The sequence below is a fragment of the Elephas maximus genome, chromosome 3, assembly GCF_024166365.1.
Source record: "Elephas maximus indicus isolate mEleMax1 chromosome 3, mEleMax1 primary haplotype, whole genome shotgun sequence".
Lineage (NCBI taxonomy): Eukaryota > Metazoa > Chordata > Mammalia > Proboscidea > Elephantidae > Elephas > Elephas maximus.
Window position 1 is genome coordinate 27,504,447 of NC_064821.1, and position 13,592 is coordinate 27,518,038.

At 39.9% G+C, this 13,592-nt stretch overlaps 1 pseudogene; it reads right to left on the bottom strand.

The window, feature by feature from the left end:
• Positions 1-11,648: 11,648 nt before the first annotated feature.
• Positions 11,649-13,329, bottom strand: LOC126072121 (olfactory receptor 18-like; annotated as a pseudogene).
• Positions 13,330-13,592: the final 263 nt, after the last annotated feature.

Here is a 13,592-nt window from a genome sequence, read left to right on the forward strand (position 1 = left end):
ACGGAGCACAACACAGAACCCCTGAGGGAGCAGGAGAACAGTGGGAAGCAGACCCCAAATTCTCATAAAAAGACCAGACTTAATGGTCTGACTGAGACTAGAAAAATCCTGGCGGTCATGGCCCCCAAACCTTCTGTTGGCCCAGGACAGGAACCATTCCCGAAGACAACTCATCAGACATGGAAGGGACTGGACAATGGGTTGGAGAGAGACACTGATGAAGAGTGAGTTACTTGTATCAGGTGGACACTTGAGACTGTGTTGGAATCTCCTGTCTGGAGGGGAGATGGGAGGGTAGAGAGGGTTAGAAACTGGCAAAACCGTCACGAAAAGAGAGACTGGAAGGAGGGAGTGGGCTGACTCATTAGGGGGAGAGTAAATGGGAGTACGTAGTAAGGTGTATATAAGCTTATATGTGACAGACTGATTTGATTTGTAAGCTTTCACTTAAAGCACAATAAAAACTATTTTTAAAAAAGGGGGGAATAAATGGTATAGGTATAGAACTTTCTAATGGAGAAGGCGGCAAGGCAATACTAAGTAATAATAGACTGGTTCGAACCTAGGAAGATACGGGTAATTTTCAAGGTAACCACAAAGAAAGTTAACAAGCCTACTCATCAAAATAAAGAAGAAAGACATAAAGTCTCAATAAAAACAAAATCTACAAAAAATGAAAAAGAAATCCACAAACAAAGGGAACTCAGCACAGGACACTAAGAGGAACAAAGAAAATGTTAGCACCACAAAAAAAGCACTACAAAATGACAGCAATAAACTCACACCTATCGATAATTACGCTGAATGTAAATGGCCTAAATGCACCCATAAAGAGACACAGAGTGACAGAATGGATTAAAAAAAAACAGGATCCATCAATATGCAGTCTACAAGGGACACACCTTAGAAACAAAGATATGAATTTATTAAAAATCAAAGAATGGAAAAATATATATCAGGCAAATTACTACCAAAAAGGAGCAGGAATGGCAACACTAATCTCACATAAAATAGACTTTAAAACAAAATCCACCATAAAAAATAAAGAAGGACACTATTAAATGATTAAAGGGATGATCCATTGTGAAGACTTAACCATAATAAACATCTACGCACCGAATGACAGGGCTCCAAAACACATAAAACAAACTCTAACACCACTAAAAACAGAAATTGACCATTCCACAATAATAGTAGGAGACTTCAACACACCATTCTCAGTAAAGGACAGAACATCTAGAAAGAAACTCAACAAAGATACAGCAGAGCTAAAGGGCACAATCAGCCAACTTGACCTCATACACATATATAGAATACTCCCACCAAAAGCTGCAAAGGACACGTTATTTTCCAATGTACATGGACCATTCTCCAGAGCAGACCACATCTTAGGCCACAGAGCAACCCTCAACAAAATCCAAAACACTGAGGTAATACAAAGTATCTTCCCTGACCACAATGCCATCAAAGTTGAAATTAACAACAGGAAGAATAAGGAAAAAAAAACCAATTACATGGAAACTGAATAACACCCTGCTTAAAAACCATTGGGTAATAGAGGAAATCAAAGATGGAATAAAAAAGTTCCTAGAATCAAACAAGAATGAAAACACATCATACCAAAACCTTTGGGACACAGCAAAGGCAGTCCTCAGAGGACAATTTATAGCACTAGATGCACACATCAAAAAAGAAGATAAGGACAAAATCAAAACATTAGTTACACAACTTGAACAAATAGAAAAAGAACAGCAAAAGAAGCCACAGACACCAGAAGAAAGGAAATAAGAAAGATCAGAGAAGAAATAAATGAAATAGAGAATAGAAAAACAACAGAAAAAATCAACAAAACCAAAAGTTAGTTCTTTGAAAGGATCAACAAAAACAACAAATCACTGGCCAAACTGACAAAAGAAAAACAGGAGAGAACGCAAATAACCCAAATAAGAAATGAAATGGGGGACATTACAACAGACCCAACTGAAATGAAAAGGATCATAACAGAGTACTATGAAAAACTATACTTCAACAAATTTGAAAACCTACAGGAAATGGACAAATTTCTAGAGACACACTACCTATGTAAACTAACACAAAGTGATGTTGAAAATCTGAATAGACCCATAACAAGAGAAGAGATTGAAAAGGTAATAAAAAAAATTTTTTTTAACTTCCAACCAAAAAAAACCCTGGCTCAGATGGCTTCACTGGAGAATTCTACCAAACATTCAGAGAAGAACTTGTTCTTGTTGTTGTTAGGTGCCATCAAGTCAGTGCCGGCTCATAGCAACCCTATGTACCACAGAATGAAATACTGCCATGTCATGCGCCATCCTTGTTATGCTTGAGCCCACTGTTGCAGCCACTGTGTCAATCCATCTCATTGAGGGTCTTCCTCTCCTCTGCTGACTCTGTACTTTACCAAGCATAATGTCCTTCTCCAGGGACTGATCCCTCCTGACAACATGTCCAAAGTATATAAGACACAGTTTCATCATCCTTGCTTCTAAGAAGCATTCTGGTTGTACTTCTTCCAAGACAGATTTGTTTGTTCTTTTGGCAGTCCATGGTATAAGAGAGAGCTTACACCAACACTACTCAAACTACTTCAGAACATAGAAAAGGAAGCAATACTTCCGAATTCATTCTATGAAGCCAGCATACCCCTGATAACAAAACCAGGCAAAGACACTACAAAAAAAGAAAATTACAGACCAATATCTCTCATGAATATAGATGCAAAAATTCTCAACAAAATTCTGGCCAATAGAATTCAGCAGCATATCAAAAAAATAACACACCATGACCAAGTAGGATTCATACCACATATGCAAGGATGGTTCAACATTAGAAAATCAATCAACATAATCCACCACATAAATAAAAGAATCACATGATTATCTCAATCAGTGCAGAAAAGACATTAGACAAAGTCCAACACAAATTCCTGATAGAAACTCTCAATAAAACAGGGATAGAAGGGAAATTTCTCAACATAATAAAGGACATCTATGCAAAATCGACAGCCAACATTGTTCTCAATGGAGAGAGGCTGAAAACATTCCACTTGAGAACAGGAACAAGACACAGATTCCCTTTATCACCACTCTTATTTAACATTGTTTTGGAAGTCTTAGCTAGAGCAACAAGTCAAGAAACAGAAATAAAAGGCATCCAAATTGGTAATGAAGAAGTTAAACTGTCCCTATTTGCAGATGATATGATACTATACCTAGAAACTCCAGAAGACTCCACGAGAAAACTACTGGAACTAAAAGAAAGATTCAGCACAGTTGCACAATACAAGATAAACATACAAAAATCAGTTGGATTCGTATACACCAATAAAGAGAACAATGAAAAGGAAACCAGGAAAACAATACCATTTATAATAGCCCCTAAAAAAAATAAAATACTTGAGAATAAATCTAACCATGGATGTAGAAGACAAAGAATATTACAAAACACTACTGCAAGAAACCAAGAGATCCCCATAAATGGAAAAACATACCACGTTCATGGACAGGTAGACTCAACACTGTGAAAATGACAATTCTACCCAAAGCAAATGCAATACCGATCCAAATACCAACAACATTCTTTTAAGAGTTGGAAAAATTTACTATTAACTTTATATGGAAAGGGAAGAAGTCCTGGATAAGTAAAGCACTACTGAAGAATAAAGTAGTAGGATTCACACTACCTGGCCTCAGAACCTACCATTCTGCTACGGTAGTCAAAACAGCCTGGTACTGGTACAACAATAGATACACTGACCAATGGAACAGAATTGAGAGCCCAGATGTAAATCCAGCCATCTACGGTCACCTGATCTTCGACAAGGGCCCAAAGTTCATCAAATGGGGGAAAAGACAGTCTTCTTAACACATGGTGCTGACAAAACTGAATGTCCATCTGCAAAAAAATGAAACAGGACCCATACCTCACACCGTATACAAAAACTAACTCAAAATGGATCAAAGACCTAAATATAAAGCCAAAAACTATGAAGTTCATAGAAGGAAAAACAGAATCAACACTAGAGGCCCTAACACACAGCATTAACAGGATACAAATCACAACCAACAACACACAAGCTCCAGAGGATAAGCTAGATAACTGTGATCTTCTAAAAATTAAACACTTACGCTCATCAAAAGCCTTCACCAAAAGAGTAAAAAGAAAGCCTAACCCAGCCAAAAGAAACCCTACAGACGGGGAAAAAATGTTTGGCTATTACAAATCAGACAACGGTCTAATCTCTAAAACCTACAAGAAAACCCAACACCTCTACAACAAAAAGGCAAATAATCCAATTTAAAAAATAGGCAAAGGAAATGAACAGACACTTCACCAAAGAAGACATTCAAGCGGCCAGCAGAGACATGAGGAAATGCTCATGATCTCTAGCCATCAGAGAAATGCAAATCAAAACCACAATGAGACACCAGCTCACTCTGGCATTACTGGCACAAATCAATAAAGCAGAAAATAACAAATGTTGGAGAGGCTGTGGGGAGACTGGAACTCTTACGCACTGCTGGTGGGAATGCAAAATGGTACAACCTTTTTGGAAAACAATATGGTGCTTCCGTTAAAAACTAGAAATAGAAATACCATATGATCCAGCAATGCCACTCCTAGGAATATATCTTAGAGAAATAAAACTCATCATACAAATAGATATATGTACACCCATGTTCATTGCAGCATTGTTCACAATAACAAAAAGATGGAAACAATCTAGATGCCCATCAACAGATGAATGGATAAACAAATTGTGGTACATACACACAATGGAACACTGAAGAGCAACGATGAATCTGTGAAGCATCACATAACATGGATGAATCTGGTGGATTTTATGCTGAGTGAAATAAGTCAATCACAAAAGGACAAATATTGTATGATACCACTACTGTAAAAACTCATGAAAAGGTTTACATACAAAAAGAAACAATCTTTGATGGTTATGAGGGAGGGAAAAGGTGGGGATGGAAAAACACGTAAGAGACAATAGATAAGTGGTAACTTTGGTGAAGGGTAAGACAGTGCACAACACTGGGGAAGTCAGCATAGCCTGTACAAGGCAGGGCCATGGTAGCTCCATGGACACATCCAAACTCCCTGAGGGACCGAATTGCTGGGCTGAGGGCTGTGGGGACCATGGTCTCAAGGAACATATAGCTCAATTGGCATAACAGAGTTTAAAAAGAAAATGTGCTACATTCTACTTTGGTGAGTAGCATCTGGGGTCTTAAAAGCCTATCAGCAGCCATCTAGGATACTCCACTGGTCTCACCCTTTCAGGGGTAAGGAAGAATGAAGAAAACTAAAGTTACAAGGGAAAGATTAGTCCAAAGGACTAATGGACCACATCTACCATGCCCTCCACCAGACTGAGTCCAGTACAACTAGATGGTGCCTGGCTACCACCACTTACTGCTCTGACAGGGATCACAATAGAGGGTCCCAGAAAGAGCTGGAGAAAAATGTAGAACAAAATTCTAACTCAAAAAGAAAGACCAGACCCACAGAGTATGTAGGGCAGCAAGACTAAAGTGGTGCACCAGCCCTGGAGCGGGGACTGGAAGGTAAGAGTGAATAGGAAAGCTGGTAATAGGGAACCCAGGGTTGAGAAGGGAGAGTGTTGACATGTCGTGGAGTTGTTAACCAGTGTTATACAACAATGTGTGTACTGTTTGATGAGAAACTAGTTTGTCCTGTAAACCTTCACCTAAAGTTCAATTAAAAAAAAATTTTTTTGTATGAGAGACTGACTTGATTTGTAAACTTTCACTTAAAGCACAATAAAAAATGAGGGGGGCAGAATAATTCATTCAATATTACACAAAGTAGAGATGGGACTAATATCTGGCCTTACTACAGTAGATTTTGATTATGTGTTGTTGTTTGGTGCCATCAAGTTGGTTCCAACATATAGCAACCCTATGTACAACAGAACAAAACGCTGCCCAGTCCTGCACCATCCTCACAATTATTGCTATATTTGAGCCTATTGTTGCAGCCACTGTGTCAGTCCATCTCATTAAGGGTCTTCCTCTTTTTTGCTGATTTTCTACTTTACCAAGCATGATGTTCTTCTCCAAGGATTGGACCCTCCTAATAACATGTCCAAAGTACCTGAGACAAAGTCTCATCGTTCTTATTTCCAAGGAGTACTCTGGCTCTACTTCCTTCCAAGACAGACTTGTTCATTCTTCTGGCATTCTATGGTATATTCAATATTCTTCATCGACACCATAATTCAAGGCATCAATTTTTCTTTGATCTTCCTTATGCGTAGTCCAGCTTTCACATGCGAATGAGGCAATTGAAAATACCATGGCTTGGGTCAGGCGCAGCTTAGTTTTCAAAGTGACATTTTTGCTTTTCGACACATTAAAGAAGACTTTTGCAACACATTTACCCAACGCAATATGTCATTTGATTTCTTCACTGCTGCCTCCATGGCTGTTGATTGTGGATCCAAGTAAAATGAAATCCTTGACAGCTTCAATCTTTTCTCCACTGATCATGATGTTGCTTATTGACCAGTTGTGAGGACTTTTGTTTTATATTGAGGTGTAATCCATACTGAAGGCTGCAGTCTTCGATCTTCATTAGTGCTACAAATCCTCTTTGCTTTCAGCAAGCAAGGTTGTGTCATCTGCATATCACAGGTTGTTATTGAGTCTTCCTTCAATCCTGATGTCACCTTTTTCTTCATATAGTTCAGCTTCTCAGATTCTTTGTTCACCTTACACATTTAATAAGTATTATGATACTTATTCAAAGGATAAAACCCTGATGCACACTCTTCCTGATTTTAAACCATGCAGTACCCCTTGTTCTGTTAGGCCTGTTGGTCTATGTGATGGTTAAGATTGTGTGTCAACTTGGCTGAGCCATGATTCTCAGTGTTTTGGCAGTTGTATAATGTTGTAATCACTACCCTGTTGAAATTTGATATGTGATCACCCCCACGCTGGAATCTGAGTTGTACTGGTAGAGGTAGGGCCTGTGGCTGCTCACTGCCCCCTCAGCCTTCATCTCTCCACCCTCCACTGCCAACTTCCTTCCTGCTCCCCTTGCCAAGGCTTTTGGCTGGTTTTGGATCCTGCAGCTGCCTCTTGTTCTTCTGACCTCCAGTTCTTGGGACTCGAGCTAGCAGCTTACCTGCCGATCTTGGGATTCATCAGTCTTCACACCCTGTGAGCGAGAGTCCTGCTCTCTGACCTGCTAATCTTGGATTCACCAACCCCTGTAGCTACATGAATCAGGAGAAGTCTTATGGTCTTGCCTGCCAATCTTGGGAAGCATCAATCTTCACAGCCTGTGATCAAGAACCCTGCTCTCCGATCTGCCGATCTTGGGTTTACCAGCCCCTGCTGCTACGTGAATCAGGAGAAACCTCTATCCTGATCCACAAACTTGGGATGTTCCAGCCTCCACAATCACATCAGTTGTTTCCTATAGATATATATTTTTTTTACACTTTACTGGTTTTAATTCTCTAGAAAATCCAGCCTAAGAGTCTATGTACAGGTTCCTCATGAGCACAATTAAGTGTTCTGAAATTCACATTCTTTGCAATGTATCCATAATTTGTTATGATCCACACAGTCAAATACCTTTGCATGGACAATAAAATACATGTAAATACCTTTCTGGTATTCTCTGCTGTCAGCCAAGATCCATCTGATATCAGCAATGATGCCCCTTGTTCCATGTTCTCTTTTGAATCTAGCTTGAATTTCTGGTAGTTCCTTGTCTATGTACTCCACAACCATTTTTTTGAATTATCCTCAGCAAAATTTTAATGATATCGTTCAATAATTTCCACATTCTGTTGGATCACCTTTCTTTGGAATGGGCACAAATATGAATTTCTTCCAGTTGTTTGGCCAGATACCTGTCTTCCATATTTCTTGGCATAGACAAGTGAGTGCTTCCAGAATTGTGTATGTAGATCAATGATATTCAGGCCCTGCCCTTGAACTGTTCAAGGTCTTTTTGTGTAAAGATAAATTATAATGGTTGTCAAGCATCCAGAGTAAAGCACACGTGGACTTCAGATAATATACTTAAATGGCATCTGTGTTACAGTAGATAACAATGATGATATCTATATTTATTGAATTCTTACCATGCAAACCAAAAAAAAAAAAAACCCCACTGCCACTGAGTCGATTCCGACTCATAGCGACCCTATAGGACAGAGTAGAACTGCACCACAGAGTTTCCAAGGACCACCTGGTGGATTCAAACTGCCAACCTCTTGGTTAGCAGCCGTAGCACTTAACCATTATGCCACCATGGTTCCATCTTACCATGCATGATATGCATAATCTGCTTAATCCTTACAGTGATGTAAGCTAATTAATATTTAAAATGAAGAACCAAAGTCTTTGAGAGTTAAATACCAAGTACAAGTTCACACAGCTAATGAGTTAGAGCTGCTGAGGTTGAAAATCAAATATTCTGCCAACAAAGCCCATTAGTTGAACCACTACCAAAAGCCAGCTGTCATCAAGTTGACTCTGACTCCCATGGTGACCCCCTGTATGTTAGAGTAGAATTGTACTCCATTAGGGTTTTAATGGCTGATTTTTTGGAAGTAGATCACCAGAATTTTCTTCTAAGGCACCTCTGGGTAGACTCAAATCTCCAACCTTTCTGTTAGCAGCCAGGCACGTTAACCGTTTGCACCACCCATGGCCACTCTGAAAAAAAAAACTGGTCGATTACTGTAGTGACTATGTTAGTGTCCACTATTTATTACTATGTACTAAACACTGTTCTAATCAGTATTTTTGGTTACCTCCCCTTCACCACTCTCTCTCAGTTGAGTGTTTTTGTTATCACAACTATAGATACATGTAAGTTAAACAGAAAGATGTTTTGTATTATGCCAAAGATCATAGTTTGTAATATCTGAGTAGTTTTGAGGAACTTCTTTAAAGATATAAGAGCTACCATTTGATCTGATCTTGACAGCATCCTATTTAGCAGTTAGAAATGCCTTAGAAGTTTACCACTATTAATGACAATTTGATGATAAGAATTCTGAGGCTCTGTCAGGCACACTGAGGTACCAAAGTTCTCTAGTTTATGAGCCTAGATCTGAGTAGAGGTTTGTTATTAAATCCCACACCCTTTCTATTATCTGTGGTTCCTCTCCCACAAATATGTACATTACTTCCTTATAGCCATTAGGAAACTCTGGTGTATTTCCTTCCAGTCTTTTCCCCATTCATAGAACTAATCAACTAGTATCACTCATTCTAAGTCTTGAAGTCTAAAGAGGAAAAAGCAAATATTATCTTTGGGGAGAATCTATCACGAGATATCAAAAGGCAACATCATCTTGGAAATTACCAAGTTTGTTATTTTTGGGTTTTTTTGGGGCGGGGGCTGTGGGAGCATTCCTAGGATTGCAGAAATGGATGTGCAACCTAGCTCTATGGTAGATGTAACCATAAAGTCTCACTGTAGTTAACCTTAACCAGAGAATCAGAACACTACTTTCATGAATTTTAACGGGAGCTATGTCTTCCCATGGACTGGGATAGCTTCATCCTCTGTCACATGAATTCCCTTTACCAGTATCAAAGCGTCTCAAGAGTCTGTAGGTGATTTAACTCAGTGGTAAAAGACAGAGTAAATTAAACCCTTGATTGGACAGCTTTTCAGAGAGCCACAAATTGCTACGTCAGAAATTAAGTCAGCATCTTAAAGAACATATGAGAAACCATGCAGTAAAACGCAGAAGGATCTCAAAGACAAGGAAGCATTGTTACAAAGTAAAATCTTAACCAGGCTATTGCTAGTGAAAAGAAAGGGCTCTCCTTTGCTGAAGACATGGCCCTTTGCTATCCTGGACTAAAGAAAAAGAAATTAAAGTTCCATTTATTCATAATGATTTGGGTGAATTAATGATCTTCAGGTATCATAATAGCTACCATCAACTAAAAATATGATGTTAGTTGTAAGCCGCCATTGCGTCAGCTCTAACTCATGGAGACCTTATGAATAGCAGAGCAAAACATGGCCCCATCCTGTACCATCCTCATAATTGTTGGTGTGTTTGAGCCTGTTGTTGCAGCTATTGTGTCAATCCATCTCATGGAGAGTTTCCCTCATTTTTACTAACCTTCATCTTTACTTATCATGATATCTTTTCCTAGAGATTGGTCTTAATCCTCAGAGTACAAACTTGACCTAGACATATCATTAACCCCCTTTTTTTCCTAAACATACTTTGTAATATTCCAATTTTAGAAACTTCACAAATACCTTTCCTTCCCATGCAGAATTTACCAACCAGTATTTAATAAAGAAAGCATTACGAAACATTCTGAAGAGAATTTAATACAGGAAATTGGTAAAATAGCTATACAAGGACCGAAAGACAAAAAGGAGCAATGTGACAATACAGAGATAGGAACTGCAGAAATAAGCTACCACACCAAGGGCTAAGGAAAATGTTGGGCTTATTAGGGTGCAGTGCCCTTACTGATCACTACTGGAAGAACTTAACAAGAAAGCCAGGTGGAAAATCAGAACAGTGATTTAAAGGGCCCCCCCTCTCCAGCCCTGGCATTAAAGTATAGAAGAGTGAGTTTTGAGAAGAAGTGATAATAGCTTAATAAAACGCACATATGACCAGCTTTAAGGCGTGGAGGGCAGGGACAATGGTGGTTCAGTGGTAGAATTCTCCCTTTCCATGTGGGAGACCTGGGTTCAATTCTGGCCAAAGCACCCTCTTAGGCTGGGTTCTCTAGAGAAGCAAAACCAGTGAAATATGTGTATGTGTGTGTGTGTGTGTAGAGATTTATCTCAAGAAAATGGCTTATGCAGTTGTAGAAGCTGGCAAGTCCCAAGTTCATGAGTCAAGCATCAGTCTGAAGGTTTCTCCTGACTTACATAGCTGCAGGGGCTGAGAAATCCAAGATCGGCAGGTCAGATAGCAGGCCACTGGCTCATGGGCTGCATAGGATGACGAATTCAAGATCAGCAGATAAGACAGCAGGCTGCTGGAGCACAGGCTGCAGAGGCTGACAAATCTCAAGATCAACAAGCAATACAGCAGGCAGCCAGCTAAAGTCTCAAGAACCAGAAGTCAGATGGTGACAAGCTGTCTGCAGAATACAGAGCAAGCAAGCTAGCTTTGCCAGAACATCCCCAAGGAAACTCCCCTTACAACTGATTGGTCAATCACATCAGATCACATCATGGAAGATGACTACATCATTACATAACTGACAAATTACCATTATTACATAACTGCCAAACTACATCACTGAAAATCATGGCCTAGCCAATTTGACAAACAACTTTAACCACCACACACCCCATATGCAGTCCCCACACATTTGCCAGTAGAGGTTTGCGAGTTGCTATGATGCTGAACAGGTTTAAGCAGAGCATCAAGATTAAGACACATGAGGAAGAAAGGTCTGGCAATCTACTTCTGAAAAATCAGCCAATGAAAACCCTATGGACCACAATGATCTGATCCATAACCAATAACAGGAATGGTGCTGGAGTAGGCAGCATTTTCTTCTGTGGTCCATGGGGTCTCCATGAGTCGGGGTGAGGCGCAACTGAAGGGAAGCTAACAACAACAACAACAAGGTGTGGAGCTGGAAGATATGAGAAGAAATATCATCAAGAATATTGGAAAAATCACTTGTCTGCTGTTAGGGCAAGCGCTTTCATATCTTTCCGCTTGTGAGCTTTATGATCTTCAGCATCTGCTCAGGAGGAGTAAAAGACCCACAACAAACTAGTCATCTTTGAAGGAAAAGTCTGAAAAGATCGGTAGTTCTCACCTCGGCTGTATATTAAAACCACCTGTGGTGCTTTAACAATCTTATACTCAATACTGCCGCGTACTGGCCCAATTAAATCAGAATCTGTACTGGTGGGACCAAGGCATCGATATTATTTAAGTTCCCCAGTTGCTTCCAACATGAAGTCGAGTCTGGCGACCAGTGATATTCATTCGAACACATAAACTGCGTACACAGTTCCATGAGACATACAAGTAATCTGGGCAATAGATAGGAATTCTGATAACAGATGAGGATTCTAAATATATAGAAATAACTTTGTGTGTTTTATCAGGAAGCCTGAGCCATAGATGAGAAACTACGAAGACTCCATAGCTATAATGGGATTTTATCAAGCAGTCTGACATTACCCAGAATTCTCCCACAATTCCACTAAAGATACAACAAAGGAAATGAAAACTTGAGACAGAAAGCTATGAAAGCTACAGAAGTTATATAACCAAAGAGGCAAGATTTCTGATTGCAGATGTTGGGTTTTGCCGTCTTTTCCAACTCACACACTCGAAAAGATGGCACAAGTGTTGACATTAGATTGTTCTGCCAAGGAGCCTCCACAGGGCACTCGTGATGTCCGTGTTCCTCAGGCTGTAGATGAAGGGGTTCAGCATTGGGGTCACCACAGTGTACATCACTGTGGCCACTGCACCTTTCCTAGAGGAAGATAAGACAGCTGAACTGAGATACACTCCAATACCTGTTCCATAAAATAAGCAAACAACTGACAGATGAGAGCCACAGGTGGAAAAAGCTTTATACTTCCCACCTGATGATGGGACTTTCAGAATGGAGGAAACAATTCGCATATAAGAGAAAAGGATCCCTGAGGCTGGAACACCACCAAAGATGGCACCAATACAATAGAGTAATATGGTGTCGGTGGAGGTATCAGAACAGGCAAGGTTGAGGAGTTGAGGAGGGTCACAGAAAAAATGAGGGATTTCCACATTCTTGCAGAAGGTAAGTTGTGACACCATTGAAATGTGCAGCTGGGAGTCCAAAAGACTGATGGAAAAAGACACTAAAACTAACAAGCCACAGAGGCGGGGGTTCATGATGACTGTGTAGTGCAGGGGGTGACAGATGGCCACAAACCTGTCATAAGCCATCGCAGTCAGGAGAAGACTGTCCAGACATCCAAATATGGAAAAAAAGGACACTTGTATCAGGCAGCCCACATAGGTGATGGATTTCCTGCGTGTCTGGATGTTCACTAACATCTTGGGGATTGTGGTGGAGGTAAAACCAATGTCAGCCAAGGACAGGTTGGAGAGGAAGAAGTACATGGCTGTGTGGAGGTGGGAGTCAGAGCCAGCCACCAAGATAATGAGTAGATTCCCAAGTACGGTGATCAGGTACATGGTCAGAACAGCCCAAAGAGGAAAGGCAGCAGTTCTGGATCCTCAGAGAGACCCAGGAGGAAGAATTCAGAGACACCTGTTAGATTCTGTGGCTCCATGAATCTGAGATAGCTTTTGGAAAAAGAAATGAAGACTGTTAAAAGGAAACAAGTAAGCAGGTACCCAGCACTGTGTCTAAATTTTGAATTCAAGAAATACAAAGTAAAGTGCTAATACTTGAGGACCTAATACCTCAGTAACTTAAACAATATTTCTCATTTGTCAGAATAACAAGGTCATTTTAAGAAAAGAAATACCTAAAAAGAGGAAAACATCAGCCCCCTATGAAGAAAACATATAGAATAAGAAATACCCCTCTCCTTTTAAGTAAAAAGCA